Genomic DNA, 14,828 nt, shown 5'->3' with positions numbered 1-14,828 from the left:
CTCCTCTGTCTACACTGTCAGACATGGAATGTTACCAACACCCCTGAATATTCGCGTCCGGTCAAATTACAGCCCTCCTTCTTCTCACAGGGGATCCCATCTTCTAAAGTCTGCTTGGCTGTCTCCTCCTTTTCACTTTAATTCACATGTACCACAGTTTACATTTTGCTGATCCATTTAGCTACTTACTCATTATTACGAACTGTAGAAATGAATTTGAAACAAACTGAACGGAAAGAAAGCAGAGTAACCCAAAGACAAAAGACAAGTACTAATGGGGAACTCCTTGTGAAGCCTTCATATTAACAGACTTTAATGAAATCATTCTTCACTCTATGTTTACCAAGGTCCTTGACGTAACCATTAAGTTCAACATTTCTTCATGCCCCGAGGACTGTTAGCTTAAAGGCAAAAATTGCAGGGTTGTGAAAGTGAATAATCTACTTCAAACTGAAGTTATTTCTAGTAGAAGCAGAACGAGATATGAATGTACCCAGGAGAATACTGACTTTCCAGACCTCTCCTAAGACTATCCTGTGAGTCTCACAGGGGAGAAGATGAAACTCGATGTTAAGATGCATCTGGGTGCAAGAAACCTCTGTGTCTCATCTTTGAGAGTCAAAACTAGAGTTGACATAAAGCAGGGAGGACTCGGGGGATGGAGAAAGCAGGAAGCCTGTTTCCTGAAGACACACATTCCCATGGCGCTAACCAGACAGGATGTCTGACTTTTGGTACCAAGTTATGAGACCAACATGGAAACCCTGGGTGGAGGACGTTCAGCTGTGAGCTTACTTTAGCCTTTGGGGACCTTGCTGGTTCTTTTCTCTCCTGACCATGCCTCTTCCATGAGCTTCCTTCTTGGGTTGCTTCAGGTAACTCCACTTTTTTTCTGTTGTAACCAATGGGCTTTTTTCATATTTCTCTGAGATAATGCAATCAGAAGAGACCACATGCCCACCAGTGTAGCTGTCTACCAGCATCTGTGATCTCACACTTGCATCCTGTCTTTTACTGCAGGTGCATTGGCCTGAGGTCAGCATCCCTGCCTGAAACTAGAGCTCATCCCACCTGGTCCCTGGATCCTCCCAGATCCTCCCAACTCTGTCCACCTGGGTTACTCCTCCCTCTCTGCTTTCTCTTTAAATCAGAATACAAACACAGTGTGATTACTCCCTTCTTAAAAATATGTACATAGAGATTTCATACTTTGTGTAGCACACAGAAAACTGTAGAGAGAGTCGTCCCCACCCTAACAATAGAAAAAGCCAGAAAAAGGGATATATCCAAACTTTCCTTGACTCCATCAGGGCTGTGAGGCATCACAGCAGCCGCGCAGCCTGAATTGCAATGGTTCAGTAAGTCATTTTCTGGATACTGACAACCTGATTCTACAGTGGCAGTGAAGGTGAAAAAGACCCAGGATAAGCAACACAGTACTGAAGGAGAACAAAGCTGGAGGAATGACACTGTCTAACGTCAGAACTTACTACAAAACTACGGTGATCACAGCCATGTGGCACTGGTGAAAGAACAGATGCAGAGGCCAGTGGAATGGGATGCAGAGCCCAGAAATAGACCCCCATTAAGACAGTCAACTGTTGTGTCAACTTTGACAAAAGAGCAAAAAGAAAGCAATGGAGCAAAGATAGTCTTTTCATCAAACGGTGCTGGAAAAACTGGACATCCATATGCAAAAAAATTAATCTAGACTCAGACCTTACACCTTCACAAAAATTAATTCAAAATGGACCACAGGCCTAAATGTAAAACAATAAAACTCCTAGAAGATAACAGAGGAGAAAACCTAGATGACCTTGGGTATGGTGATGCCTTTTCAGATACAACAGCAAAGTGTGGTCCACGGTAAAAAGGAACTGATAGCTGGACTTCGTCAAGATTTAAAATGCCTGCTCTGTGAAATACAATGTCCAGAGAATGACAAAACGAGCCACAGAACTGGGAGAAAACATTTGCAAAAGATTCATCTGATAAAGAACTGTTATCCAAAATATACAAAGAACTCTTAAAACTCAATAGTAAGAAGACAGATAACCCAATTTAAAAATGGGCCAAAGACCTGAACAGGCACCTCACCAAGGAGACACACAGATGGAAGGTAAGCTCGCTACAAGGTGCTCCACATAATGTGTCATCAGGAAAATGCAAATTAAAGCTGTAGTGAGAGACCACTACACTCCTACTAGAAGGGCCAGCTTCTTGCAAGACTGTCCGTGACCTTACCCTATGGATCAACAATTGTGCCCCCTGGTATTTACGCAAAGGAATTAAAAATTTGTGTTCCCACAAAGCCTGCACATGGATGTTTATAGCAGCTTTGTCCATAACTGCCAAAATTGGGAGGCAACCAAGATGCCCTTCAGTTGGTGAACGGCTTAATAAACTGTGGTTCATCAAGACAATGGAGTATTACTCACTGTTGAAAAGAAATGAGCTATCTACCCATGAAAAGACCTGGAAGAAACTTAAATGCATATTACTAAGTGAAAGAAGCCAATCTGAAAAGGCTACGGGCTGTATAATTCCAACTACATGACATCCTGGAAAACGCAAAACTATGGAGACAGTAATGTCAGGGGAGGGGCGAGTAGGGGGAGCACAGAGGATGTTCAGGGCAGTAAAACTACTGTGTGGGATCCCGTGATGCTAGGTACATGTCATACATCTGTCCAAACCTACAGAATGTACGCCACCAGGAGTGACCCCTCATGCAAACCGTGGACTTTGGGTGGTGATGACCTGTCAGTGGAGATGTTTATCTATTGCAGCCAATGTACCATCGGGCAGGGATGCTGGTGCCGGGCGAGACCGTGCGTGTGGAGACAGGGGTGGGTGGGAAATCTCTGTACCTTCCCCTCATTTTGCTGTGAACCTAAAACTACTCTTTAAAAAAGCCTTAAAGAATTCTGTGCTGTCGGCAGCCCAACCAACCAACTCCAGCTGCGTGTGCAGAGAAAACATCACACAGTGCACAGAACACTAGCTCAGGGTCTAACTCTAAATGAACATTACTTAGGAAAGAGGCAAAATTGAAGGGCATATTCATAAGCTGGGCACCAAAATCGTGGCATTTCCAGCTAGATTACAGACCCCTTTGTTGCGTAAACCTGGCTTTGGGAGGTGGTTATCCAACGGGTAGAAAGTGCGTCAGCAGCGAGCACACCTGTACATCAGTAAGCACGGAGCAAAGGAGAGACACTGCGGGGAGCCAGTCGCGGCCAGTGGCCCTCGGCGCATCTGCAGCTGAGGTCTCCCCGAAGCGAATCTCGGGTTAACGATCTGCCACTTTCTGCAAACACACATCTTACAGCTACAAACACACAAGCATTGCATGGAAATTACATTAAGCAGGGAATGCATTCAATGTGTGATGATATAAAGCCTAAAGATAGCAAGAGGCTGGTTCAAACACGTGCCCCTGTGGCTGCCAGCGTTCTGACCATCAGTGACAGTGCAGCCCCTGTTAAATCCCTGTCCAGCTGCATCAGACCAGAACACAACTGGGCTGACAGGACAGAACGCGCGGCCTCTCCATCAGGAAGGGTGCCAGCCATCGGGGTGGGGCTTCTCGGGGGCGTTTTCTAAGGGGGAGCAGGTCGTCTAGGATCTGAGGCTGACGTGAAGTACAGGCTTATTCCACTTAAGGACGGCACCCGGGCACATGGAGCTGGTCCCAAAGGACCGGACAACCAGACAGAATCAGGACAAGTCCACAGGGGACACCAAGCCCCCCTACTTAGAGGTGCTCAGACAACCTAAGATAGATGTGGCCAACCGGAGGGGCGCAGGTGTGGAGTCAGCCGGGCTCCTTGGCCTCAGGGGGAGAAGGAGAGCGGTTCCCCCCGAGGCTGAGGTTGGGAACCCAGGAGCTGGCCCCAGGCCTCTCCCTGGGGCTTCCCTGGATGCTGACCTCTGCTGCCGGGGAGAGGAGGAGAAAACCCCCCATCAGACACACAAGCACAGGGCAAATCCTCTTCTTCGGGGTCTGGGGACAAAGTATTTTGTATAACTTCCAACTTCCTAGTCAGATGTGCTCTTCACAAAGAAAAGCCCCCAGAGTCCACCAAAAGATGGGCTGGAGGCCAAGGCCGTTAGTATATTATTTAACCTAGAGATAAACAGACCTATTCAGAAATGTTTCAGCTACCGTGTTTAACACCCCGGTGAGCACCTGCTAGCCGTCCACGGAGCACATGGGGGCGGGGAGCCCCCCATCTCAGGACGCCTGTGCGGAGGGGCCCCCACCCACACTGAGGTGTGAACACCAACCAGGGGCCCAAAGGACGTGCGTGAGCAGATGGGGGGAAGGGGAGCCTCTCCCTGGAGCAGGCAAAGCTGGCTAAAAATCGGTAAATATTACTCTCACCAGTTTTCACGTTACCACTGAACGAAGACAGCACAGTTATCAGACACGCCACCGAGACTCCTAAGAAAACACTCCCAGGTTTCTCAAGCATCCACAGACCTGATCTGAAAAAGAAGCTTGCGCTGCCCCTTGGACAGCTCGTTGTGTCGCAAACACAAGACCTGCTCTGGTCTCATGGCCTCCTTTTCCTTAAGGAGCTTGTTCTCCATTGTTGGTCCTGAGAACACAACGAAGCCTCACCGCAGGGGGACTTGTCTCCACCGGCAGAATCCAGCTCGGGAGCCACGTAGCGTGAGGATGAGAAAACAGGCATTTCACGGGTTACGAGCTCTCACACCCAGAGCCGGGGCCTGGAGGCGCCAGCTCAGGTTTCCCGCCCCAGGTTCCCGGTTTGCTGCTCCGGGCCTGGGGGCGGGGCACCCTCTACAGTGAGCACGTAGAGCTGAGCGGGGAGGCAGGGACCTGCACCCGCCATGGTGACCTGCTCTCCACCCACTGCTCCCTGGCCACCGGCGCAGGCCGCCCTGCCCCGCTCATCCCTCCCTGCTGCTGGGATCTGCAAACGTCCTCCTCTCGAGTACTGACACCGAGCCTTCCGTCCAAACAAACCTGGTTTTCAGGACCCACACCGTGTCCTAAAGCACGTCCTTCACGAGGCCTCGCAGCACAGCTCAGCTGACAACACAACCTCTCAGCTTTTCTGTAGCAAAAAAGCCTTGAGTCCCCTTCATTTTTTTCCCTTTCTTTTCTTTTTTAAAATACATTTTATTTATTTATTTATTTTTGGCTGCGTTGGGTCTCCGTTGCTGCGTGTGGGCTTTCTCTAGTTGCGGCAAGCAGGGTCTACTCTTCGTCGCGGTGCGTGGGCTTCTCATTGTGGTGGCTTCTCTTGTTGCGGAGCACGGGCTCTAGGCACACGTGGGCTTCAGTAGTTGTGGCACGTGGGCTCAGTAGTTGTGGCTCGCGGGCTCTAGAGCGCAGGCTCAGTAGCTGTGGCACACGGGATTAGTTGCTCCACAGCATGTGGAATCTTCCCGGACCAGGGCTCGAACCCATGTCCCCTGCATTGGCAGGCGGATTCCTAACCAATGCGCCACCAGGGAAACACACCCACCCCCCCAGTTCATTTCTGAAAGATATTTTCTTGGGCAGGTTTGTTGGGTGACAGTTTTTCTGTTGTGTTTGAAGATGCTGGTCCACCGTCTGTCTCCTGGGGACCTGCCCTTCTCTTTCCTCCTGGATGCACCTAAGACTCTCTCTTTAGAATTGGATTCAGGCAGTTTTACTATGATGTGCCTTCCTGTACTTTTCTCCATGTTCTTGAGCTCAGGCTTAGGTAAACTACTTGAATTTCTGGGTTTGTAGTTTCTTACATCATATTTGGAAATTCTGACCATGGCTTTTTCTCCAGTATATTTTCTTTCCTGCCGAATCTGTGTTTTCCCTCGGGAACTCATGTCACATCAAGTAACGGGTTGGGAGCCGTCCCTGAGGTTGTTAGCTCTGTGCTCATCATTTTTTTTTTTTCCAAATTTCTGATTTTTTAATGTATTTTCTTCTCTGTGTTTGACTCTGTCTAGTTTAATTTGCTGTGTCTTTAAATTTATACTTCTTTTCTTTGTGATGTCTAATCACATCACAGGTCTGTTTCACCTCAGATATTTTTGTTTTCACGTCTAGATGTTTGATTTGGGTTTTAAAAAATATCGTCCATTGTCTGTCTAACACGTTCATGCTTTTCTTTACTTGCGAACAAATATAATACAGTTTCCATCCCTGTTTTTATTGTCCTTATCTACTAATTCTTTCACCTGTGATGTTTCTGCATCTATTTCTGTTCATGGATTTTCACCCGCACTGTACGTTGGATTCCTCCATTTCTTTGTCAGACAATTTTTAATGGATGCCGGACTTCCGTCGGGCCTTGAGTATTCCCAGTTCCTGTACGTGTTCCTGAGCTTAGCTCTGGGATGCGGTTAATGGCTGCATCTTGTTCTCTGAAGCATTACCTTTATGCTGACGAAGGGGCATCAGATCAGCTTATTTACTTCCTGTTCTTTATTTTTGTATTTAATTTTATTTATTTTTTTATACAGCACGTTCTTATTAGTTATCCATTTTATACATATCAGTGTATACATGTCAATCCCAATCTCCCAATTCATCCCACCACCTCCCCCCGCCACTTTCCCCGCTTGGTGTCCATACATTCGTTCTCTACATCTGTGTCTCTATTTCTGTCCTGCAAACCGGTTCATCTGTACCATTTTTCTAGTTTCCACATATAGGTGTTAATATACGATGTTAGTTTTTCTCTTTCTGACTTACTTCACTCTGTATGACAGTCTCTAGACCCAATGTTCACTGCAGCACTGCTTACAATAGCCAGGTCATGGAAGCAACCTAAATGCCCACCGACAGACGAATGGATAAAGCAGATGTGGTACATATATACAATGGAATATTACTCAGCCATAAAAAGGAGCGAAATTGGGTCATCTGTAGAGACTGGGTGGATCTATTTCCCGTTCTTGAAGCAACGCTTTTCCGACCATTTTACCATGTTCCCGTGACTTACAGGTTTTCTCTCTGGCTGGTGACCCTAGAAGCTGCTCTCACCCTGTGTGACCTGCAGAGACTTCCTCTGCCAGTCACCCCAACCTCACACCTGTCCGCTTTGCCCTGAGCTGGGCTCTCAGCTGCCTCAGGACTGGACCCTCCCTCGGTGCAGCTCTCCTGTCTTGGGCTCTCTGTACTGAGGCTCTGAACAGCTGCCCCTCTGGACAAGCAGCTCCACCTGGTCCACCTGGAGCCCTGCTGGCTTCCCCGGGACCCCTTAGCCACCGGCAGAGGATTTGTGGAGCTCCCAGCATTTCCCGTTTCCCTTCCTTCTCTTACAGCCCCGATGGCCAACTTCTGAGCCTCTTTTGTATGATTTCACCCAGTTTTTAATTTGTTTCAGAGGCAGATACATCGGCTCTCTTACTCCGCTGTGTCTTGTGGCAGAAATCACACCTGCTAACTCCATGACAACAGAGAACACAGGGGCGCTTGGACCAGGTCAGGGCCCAGCAGGGAAAGTATCCAACTCAAAGTACATGTGGTCACTGAGAGGATGTCAGTTGTCCAGATGACACATTACCCGAGAAAGTGGGCAGAACCAGGGGTGAGAGATTAACTGGAAAATTTCAGAGAAATATGAGAAATGGCCTGGTTAGCATGGATTTGGTGGGGGGAATGGTAAGAAGTGAGGTGAGACATGTAATCTGAAAGAATATTTTCTGGGATAAAGAAACTCAGCCTTTCCAGGAACACATGTTAAATCCACAGGCAGGCGTGTACATGGAGGGCGCGCAGGTGGTGTCGTGTAAAGTCTGCTGCACCTGGTTTCTCCACTGGGACACCAGGGACTCTGACCTGAGAACAAGGGGTCCCTCCGAGCATCTACCTAGCCCTCTTCCGAATCCCAGGGCCTTGGGCTCCGCCTGGTCCAGCCTCAGCACACGGTTAGCAATAAAGGGATGTGCTCACTTTCCAATCTCACGCTTCTCAGTTCCTTTATGAAAAGCAATGAGGCCTTGAAATGCAGTGTCTGGGTAGAGCCCAGACTGTAGTGAGAGGAAAGAATTCTCACCTGGGAGAGAAACACACCCAGGCTCCTTCCGGAATCAAGGCTGGCGGATGACGGCTGAGGAAAGATTGTGAAGAGATTCGAAGACCAAGCAAAGTGCTCTGAATATAAACCCAGTAAGTTTACTTGACTTAGATTGTAGCATGTTTCAAATTATGAGGAAGATTTTCAAGGAAACAGAAAGGAATAAAAAGATGAAGTTACAAAGCTCTGCGTGTAACTGACACGTGCTGTCATACTTCTTAGGCTCAGCGCGTTTACTTGTGACTCTGAAACAACAGCTGCAGCAACAGAAAACGGGAAAGGAAGAGAAAACTTACAGACTAAAATAATGTTCCAAGAGAGGTGAGAAAGATAGAGAGAGACACACACCACAGTTGGCAATAACGCACTTTAAACTGATTATCTCTCATTAATTCTATGTGCTGTTGGAAAAGTGTATCTTTCCAGAGCTGTCTTCAAAATACAATACTTAGGAAAGGGTGTTCAAATATATATATATGTTTTTAATTTCCAAAATATATGCCCTTTAAAATGGAGATTTTCTTTTATTTACTATTAAATTAAGGACAGTATTTTTCATAAATATTCCTTCTGTATCTTGCTTTATTAAAAGTCACAGAATATAATATTCTTTAGATGAATAACTAACACCAGCTAATTCGTAATTAATATTTTGATTAAATCACATATCTCAAGTGTATCAAAACACTAGGGACTATTTTACATTAAAGGTTACTATGATTTAGATAAGAAGCTCTTTTTCTGGAATAAAAATTATGGCATATCTATAGTTTTAATATTTATAATATCCTATTTTTCTATTGCAAAGATACACCTTTTTCCAGAGATAGAAATTCCCAACGCTGTGCTTTCCAGTTGCAAAACCACAGGTATTTCTTGCAGTTGATGAGACCACCCGGGGGTGCCCACAGCCTGGAGTAAGCAGAAGTCAGAGGTCCCGGGCCCTGGGACCCACCTGGCCTCCTGGAACTTGCAAGGTGCAGGGGGCGGGTGTTTCGTGGTTCCTACCTCGTCTTACCACGGACTCCGACGAAAGCCCTTGGAGACAGTGCCTTGTGTGCAAATGCGTCATTAAATAGTGGAACCACGTCACACAGCGTCTTGGGTGTGTTGCTTCTACGTTTTTTTTTTTTTACTTCTCACAAGAAACTTCTTATTTAGCACATACAGCTCTTTAACACACTTTCAGAGTGTTAAATCTTTTTCATTGTATATTGTTACACAATTTTGCCAACATATCACCAGTTTATAACAGTTTTTTTCCTAAAAATTTGCTATTAATAATGGTAACATGAAACAGCCTTATGTATACATATCTTCAAAATTACAGGAATATATTTGCCTGATGAATTTATAAAAGAATTATTGAGTCAGATTATGTGTGGGATTTCAATTTTTTTTTAAGATTATTTATTTATTTATTTATTTATTTAGTGGCTGCGTCGGGTCTTAGTTGCAGCCCGGGGGCTCTTCGTTGCAGCACGGGCTTCTCTCTAGTTGTGGGGGATTTAAATTTTGATGGACAATTCCACCTTGACCTTTTAAGCGTTGGTACCATATTAAGTTCCCATAAACAATGCTTAAGTTTCAGATTTCTTCTCATCCTGGCCAAAGCTGTGTTTGTCAGTCTTCTATTTTTTCTTAACCAATGTGGGGAAAATCATAGTTCAGTATGGTTTTAATTTGGAATTGCAGGACCTCAGATAAAATCGAGTGACTTTTCAGATGTGTATAAGCTCACTTTTACTTCTTCTGTGTGTTAGGAAGCTAGCTTTCTATTGTTGCCCAAACTACCAAAACTAGTGGCTTCAGCAGCACCCGTTTACCTTCTTCAGCCCTGCAGGTCGGAGGCTGAGTGGGTCTCACATGCTGTGAGCTGTGGTCCAGCAGGAAAGAGAAGGAAGAAGTCTCAGGAGTGGGGTGCGTGGCAGGTGAGTTTGAAAGGAGAATGGGTTCTCTCTTCTACAATTAGCCAAGGAAGTTGAGGAAAGACACAGAATTTTAATGGTTGTTCAATACAGGTCAAGCCCAGTCAGAGTTTATTGATTTGTGCCGAAGGCTATTTTGAGAACAAGAGAACAAAAAGCGTGTGTGGTGTGATTTCTAAAGAAGACGGATTTTACAGTAGGTCCCTAGCATCGGTCCTCAGAAGTGACTGTGTAAAAGGGAACCTGAGGGAGAGGAGGGGCAGCGCCCATGCTGCTTGAGAACCTCGAGTCAGGCAGGGGTCTCAGCAAATCCAGACTCGGCCCTTGAGTTCTGACACATCGGGGGGAAGTCAGTTTCAGACTCTGCCAGGCGTTTAATTGTCTTTGAAGTGGGGCCACACATGTGCCTGCCTCATGTGGCTGGTGCTAAGGGTTAAAGAGGCAACTGGTAAACCCTGGAGAAAGCCTTCCTGTTCTCAGGACGCGACACATCTCCACATATATTTTCTTGTGAAAAAACGTTCTTTTTCACACTCATCTATCTGAAACTAATCTTTGCTATGACGTTAGGTAGAAATTCTATTTTTCTCTAGTGATCTGAAGCCCACCTGCTCTCAATCTACGTGTGTGCAGAGCAAACATTTCTGAATTTTCACAGTGAGTCTACTTTAACTTAGTTACTATAGAGGTCGAGTAAGTCTACTGTCGGGTCAGCCAGTTGACTTTCCCGGCTCTGCTTTTTCAAACGTTCCTTTGCTTAAACTGGGCTCCTGTGCTTCCATATAAATGTTAGCCTCACTTCCACCCGTTCTACACATTTTAATATTTCACTGAATGCATAATTAATTTGGGGGAAATTGACATTTTTTAGAATACTGAGACTTCACCACCATGGTATATACCTCCATTTATGTATGTTACACATTCAGCAATTATGTAATTTTCTCTAAAACGACCTTACATATCTAGTAGATGTTAGGCGTATTGAGAGGTGCCACATAATATTTTGTTGATACATGATATTTTTTTTTATCACTGGTCCTTTCTGGAATATAATAACAAATTATGCTTTCTTGTGTATATTTATTTTGAGTACCTTCATCTGTTGAGCTTAACTCTTATGGGTCATTGTAGAAAGTCTTGAATTCTCTTCATAATTCTCTTTTCTTCAATCTTATGGATTGTTAGGAAGGGAAATGTCATTCCTTCCTTTAAGATACACATGCCTCCAACTTTGTCCTTTAATTTCATGGCCATTGTACAGTATTCAATATTAGGCATGACAGAGTTTATCTGTGTCTTGTTCTTGACTATAAAGGAAATACCTTTTTAAAAAACTGAGCATAACACTGGTAACCTTCAGAGAAAAGAACTTCAAAGTTTCACCATTGTTATGTTTGATTATTTTTCCTTATGAATATCCCTTATCAGGTCAATGCCATTCCCCTCTATTCCTATTCTGCAAAAAAAGCTCTCTTTTGTTATCATGAATAGGAATTAAATGCTATTGACAAGTTTGTTTCTGAACCTTTTAGATAATCCTAAGGTAATTTTCCATGTTGCTCATGTGGTCCTTGTAGTAATAGATTTTCTAATATTTAATCACACTTGTCTTCTTTGGGATAAATGCAACTTGGTCACGGTTTAGGCACATATTACTAGATAATATGGGTACACTGTTTTTCTTTTTTAAAATAGTTTTTGCATTTAGATTTTTAAACAAGATTAATTAACAATTATCTTCTTTAGTAAAGCTTTATTTGATGTCAAAGTTTTGCTAGACATACGGAATTATTTGGCTAGTTTTATGTCTTCTTGTTTTGTCAAATCATTTGTCTGAGATAAAGATGATTAATTCCTTAAAGTTTTGGTCCCCTCCACCGTAACTATAAATAAAACTTATCCATTATTTTCAAGGTGGGGGAAATTTCGGCCGCTAGCTGCAGGGGACTACTTTGAGGCAGCACTTAGATTTAGGTGTCTTATTTCTTCTTACTTATGAAATTGGATACATTTAAAAAATCAGTTGCATAAAATTATTCAAACTATTGCTAAGAGTGTGTTAATTGCTTTCATTACTGTCGATTTTTACCTTACCCCAGTGGTTCTCAAGGAGGGTCCCCAGCACCACCTACAAACTAGTCAGAAATGAAGGCTTTCAAGCTTAACCCAAACCTATAGAATTAGTAACCCTGGGGGTGGACCGTGCAATCTGTTCTAACAAGCCCTCCAAGTAAACATGATGCACACTTAAGGGTGGAAACCTCTACCCGCTCTGTATTCAGATCCTTGCTTCAGGGGACTTTTGTGTCCTCAGAGTGTCTTCCCTCCCCCCTCCCCCTTTCCTCTCCCCTCCCCCGCCCCCTCCTTCTCTCTCTGCAGCCCCCTCCCTTTTTAACCTTATTAAAACTGTGTGCCTATATGATTATTCTTTGCAGTAATTGAGTCTGGTAATGATAACCGTGTGCAGATTATTTATTTCAATTTCAAAATTTTCTGTTTTTGTCTTTATTACTTGTGTCTTTTCATTGTCTTTGTTGTTCATTTTAAGTATAATAGAGTTGAAGACCTAACCCACTAATTATCAGTTTTTAATTAATAATGTGCTGTTTACATTTAAATTATTAAAATTAAAAATTTTAAACTTTAGTTCTTAGTCACAGTAACCAGATTTCAGGGGTTCAGAAGCCACATGTGGTCAGTGGCTATCACATCGCACAGCCTGGAATAGATTATTTCCATCATTACACAAGTTCTTTTGGAAGGGGGTGAAATTTTAAAAAATTTACATTACTTAAAGCCATAAAATATCCTTTAAGAGTGAGGTGGATGGACCTAGAGTCTGTCATACAGAGTGAAGTAAGTCAGAAAGAGAAAAACAAATACCGTATGCTAACACATATATATGGATTCTTAAAAAAAAAAAAAAAGGTTCTGAAGAACCTAGGGGCAGGACAGGAATAAAGACGCAGACCTACTAGAGAATGGACTTGAGGAGACGGGGAGGGGGAAGGGTAAGCTGGGACGCAGTGAGAGAGTGGCATGGACATATATACACTACTACTAGTGGGAAGCAGCTGCATAGCACAGGGAGATCAGCTCGGTGCTTTGTGACCACCTAGAGGGGTGGGAATGGGAGGGAGATGCAAGAGGGAGGGGATATGGGAATATATGTATATGTGTAGCTGATTCACTTTGTTATACAGCAGAAACTAACACACCATTGTAAAGCAATTTTACTCCAATAAAGATGTTAAAAAAATATATATATATAACAAATCTTTAAAAAAATCATATTGTCTGTATCCCACAGATTTTCCTATATGTTGATTTTATCATATTTTCCAAGTATTTAATACTTTTGATTATGATTATTTTTTTAACCTATGAGCTTTAGTGAGATATACTTCACTACCATAAAGTACCTCTGCAGTGTGCAGACTAGTAGTTTTCAGTGTATTCAGAGTTGTGCAGTCATCAGCACAGTCTAACTTTAGGAGATTCTCATCACACACGAAAGAAACTGCTTGGTCACGAGCAGCCCCTCCCCCCCGCCCCTCCCCCAGCCCAGGTAACAACCATCCCCCGCTGTCTCTCTAGACGTTTCTGGTCTGGATCCTCACAGGACCGGAACCTTACAACACGCGACCTTCCACTGCTGGCTTGTCAGCAACAACATTGTAGCAACTTGTCAGCGAGCGATTCACTCTTCACCTGCTGCTGACCAATATTCCATCACGTGGCTGCCCCACACTTAGCCTTCCAGCAGACAGTGGGGATTTGGGCTGTGCCCGACTTCTGGCTGTTTTCCGTCCCTTCAGTGTGTATCTGGGTCAGGAGCTGCTGGGCTGCTCAGTACACTTTCTGTCCCCACAGCAGGGGGTGAGCTTCCAGGCTTCTGCGCATCCTCACCACCACGTTGTTGACTCTCTTTGGTCTTAGCCGTCCTCATAGGTGCAGACGGGCACAGCTTTGTGGCTTCAATTTGTTTCTCCAATGACTAATGATATTGACCATCTTTTCGTGGCTTACTGGCCATTTGAAGGTCTTCTTTGGAAAAATGTTTGTGTGTCTCCGTTCCTTCATCTTCTGGGCAATGTCTGGCCTGTGGATTGATACTGAAGCAAGAGAGCTGTGCTTTGCCCCCATTTCAATCAAATTCTGACTTCCGTCCAGGGGGAAAATAATTCATTTCAAAGAACTGAATGCGAAGTTAAAAATTAAAAAGTAATTCAAGCTGGGTAAATGCAGCAACTTTAACTTTCACCATTCTCTCCATTATCCTCCAGTTTTTTGGGGGGACCATATTCCTCCATTCGTCCGTTCTCCAATCCCCACTTCTGCCGACCAACAATCAGTTCTCTGCATCTGTGAGTTTGGTTCATTTTGTTGCTGTTGTTGTGTTTTAGATTCCACACGTAAGTGAGATCATATGACATTTCTCCTTCTCTGTCTGACTTATTCCACTCAGCATAACGCCCTAGAGCCCCATCCATGTTGTCAAAGATGGCAAGGTTTCATTCTTTTTTATGGGGTATCGACACCACAATTTCTTTATCCATTTATCTGTCTATGGCCGCTTAGTTTGCTTCCACATCTCGGCAATTATAAACAGTGCTGCTATGAACATAAGGGTGCAGATATCTTTTTTAGTTAGTGTTTCCATTTTCTTCAGATAAATATCCAGAAGTGGAATTACTGGATCATGTGTTAGTTCTAGTTTTAATTTGTCGAGGAACCTCCATACTCTTTTCCATAGTGACTGCATGCGTTTACATTCCCGCAGATCCAGATTTTGGTATTGGTACCGTATTAACAGCGTTGGAGCATGTTTAGATGCTACGAGCCAATAGATACC

This window comes from Grampus griseus, assembly GCF_964374135.1.
Source record: "Grampus griseus genome assembly, chromosome: 15".
Taxonomy (NCBI): domain Eukaryota; kingdom Metazoa; phylum Chordata; class Mammalia; order Artiodactyla; family Delphinidae; genus Grampus; species Grampus griseus.
The sequence above is the reverse complement of the archived record's forward strand: the minus strand, read 5'-3'. Positions refer to the sequence as shown.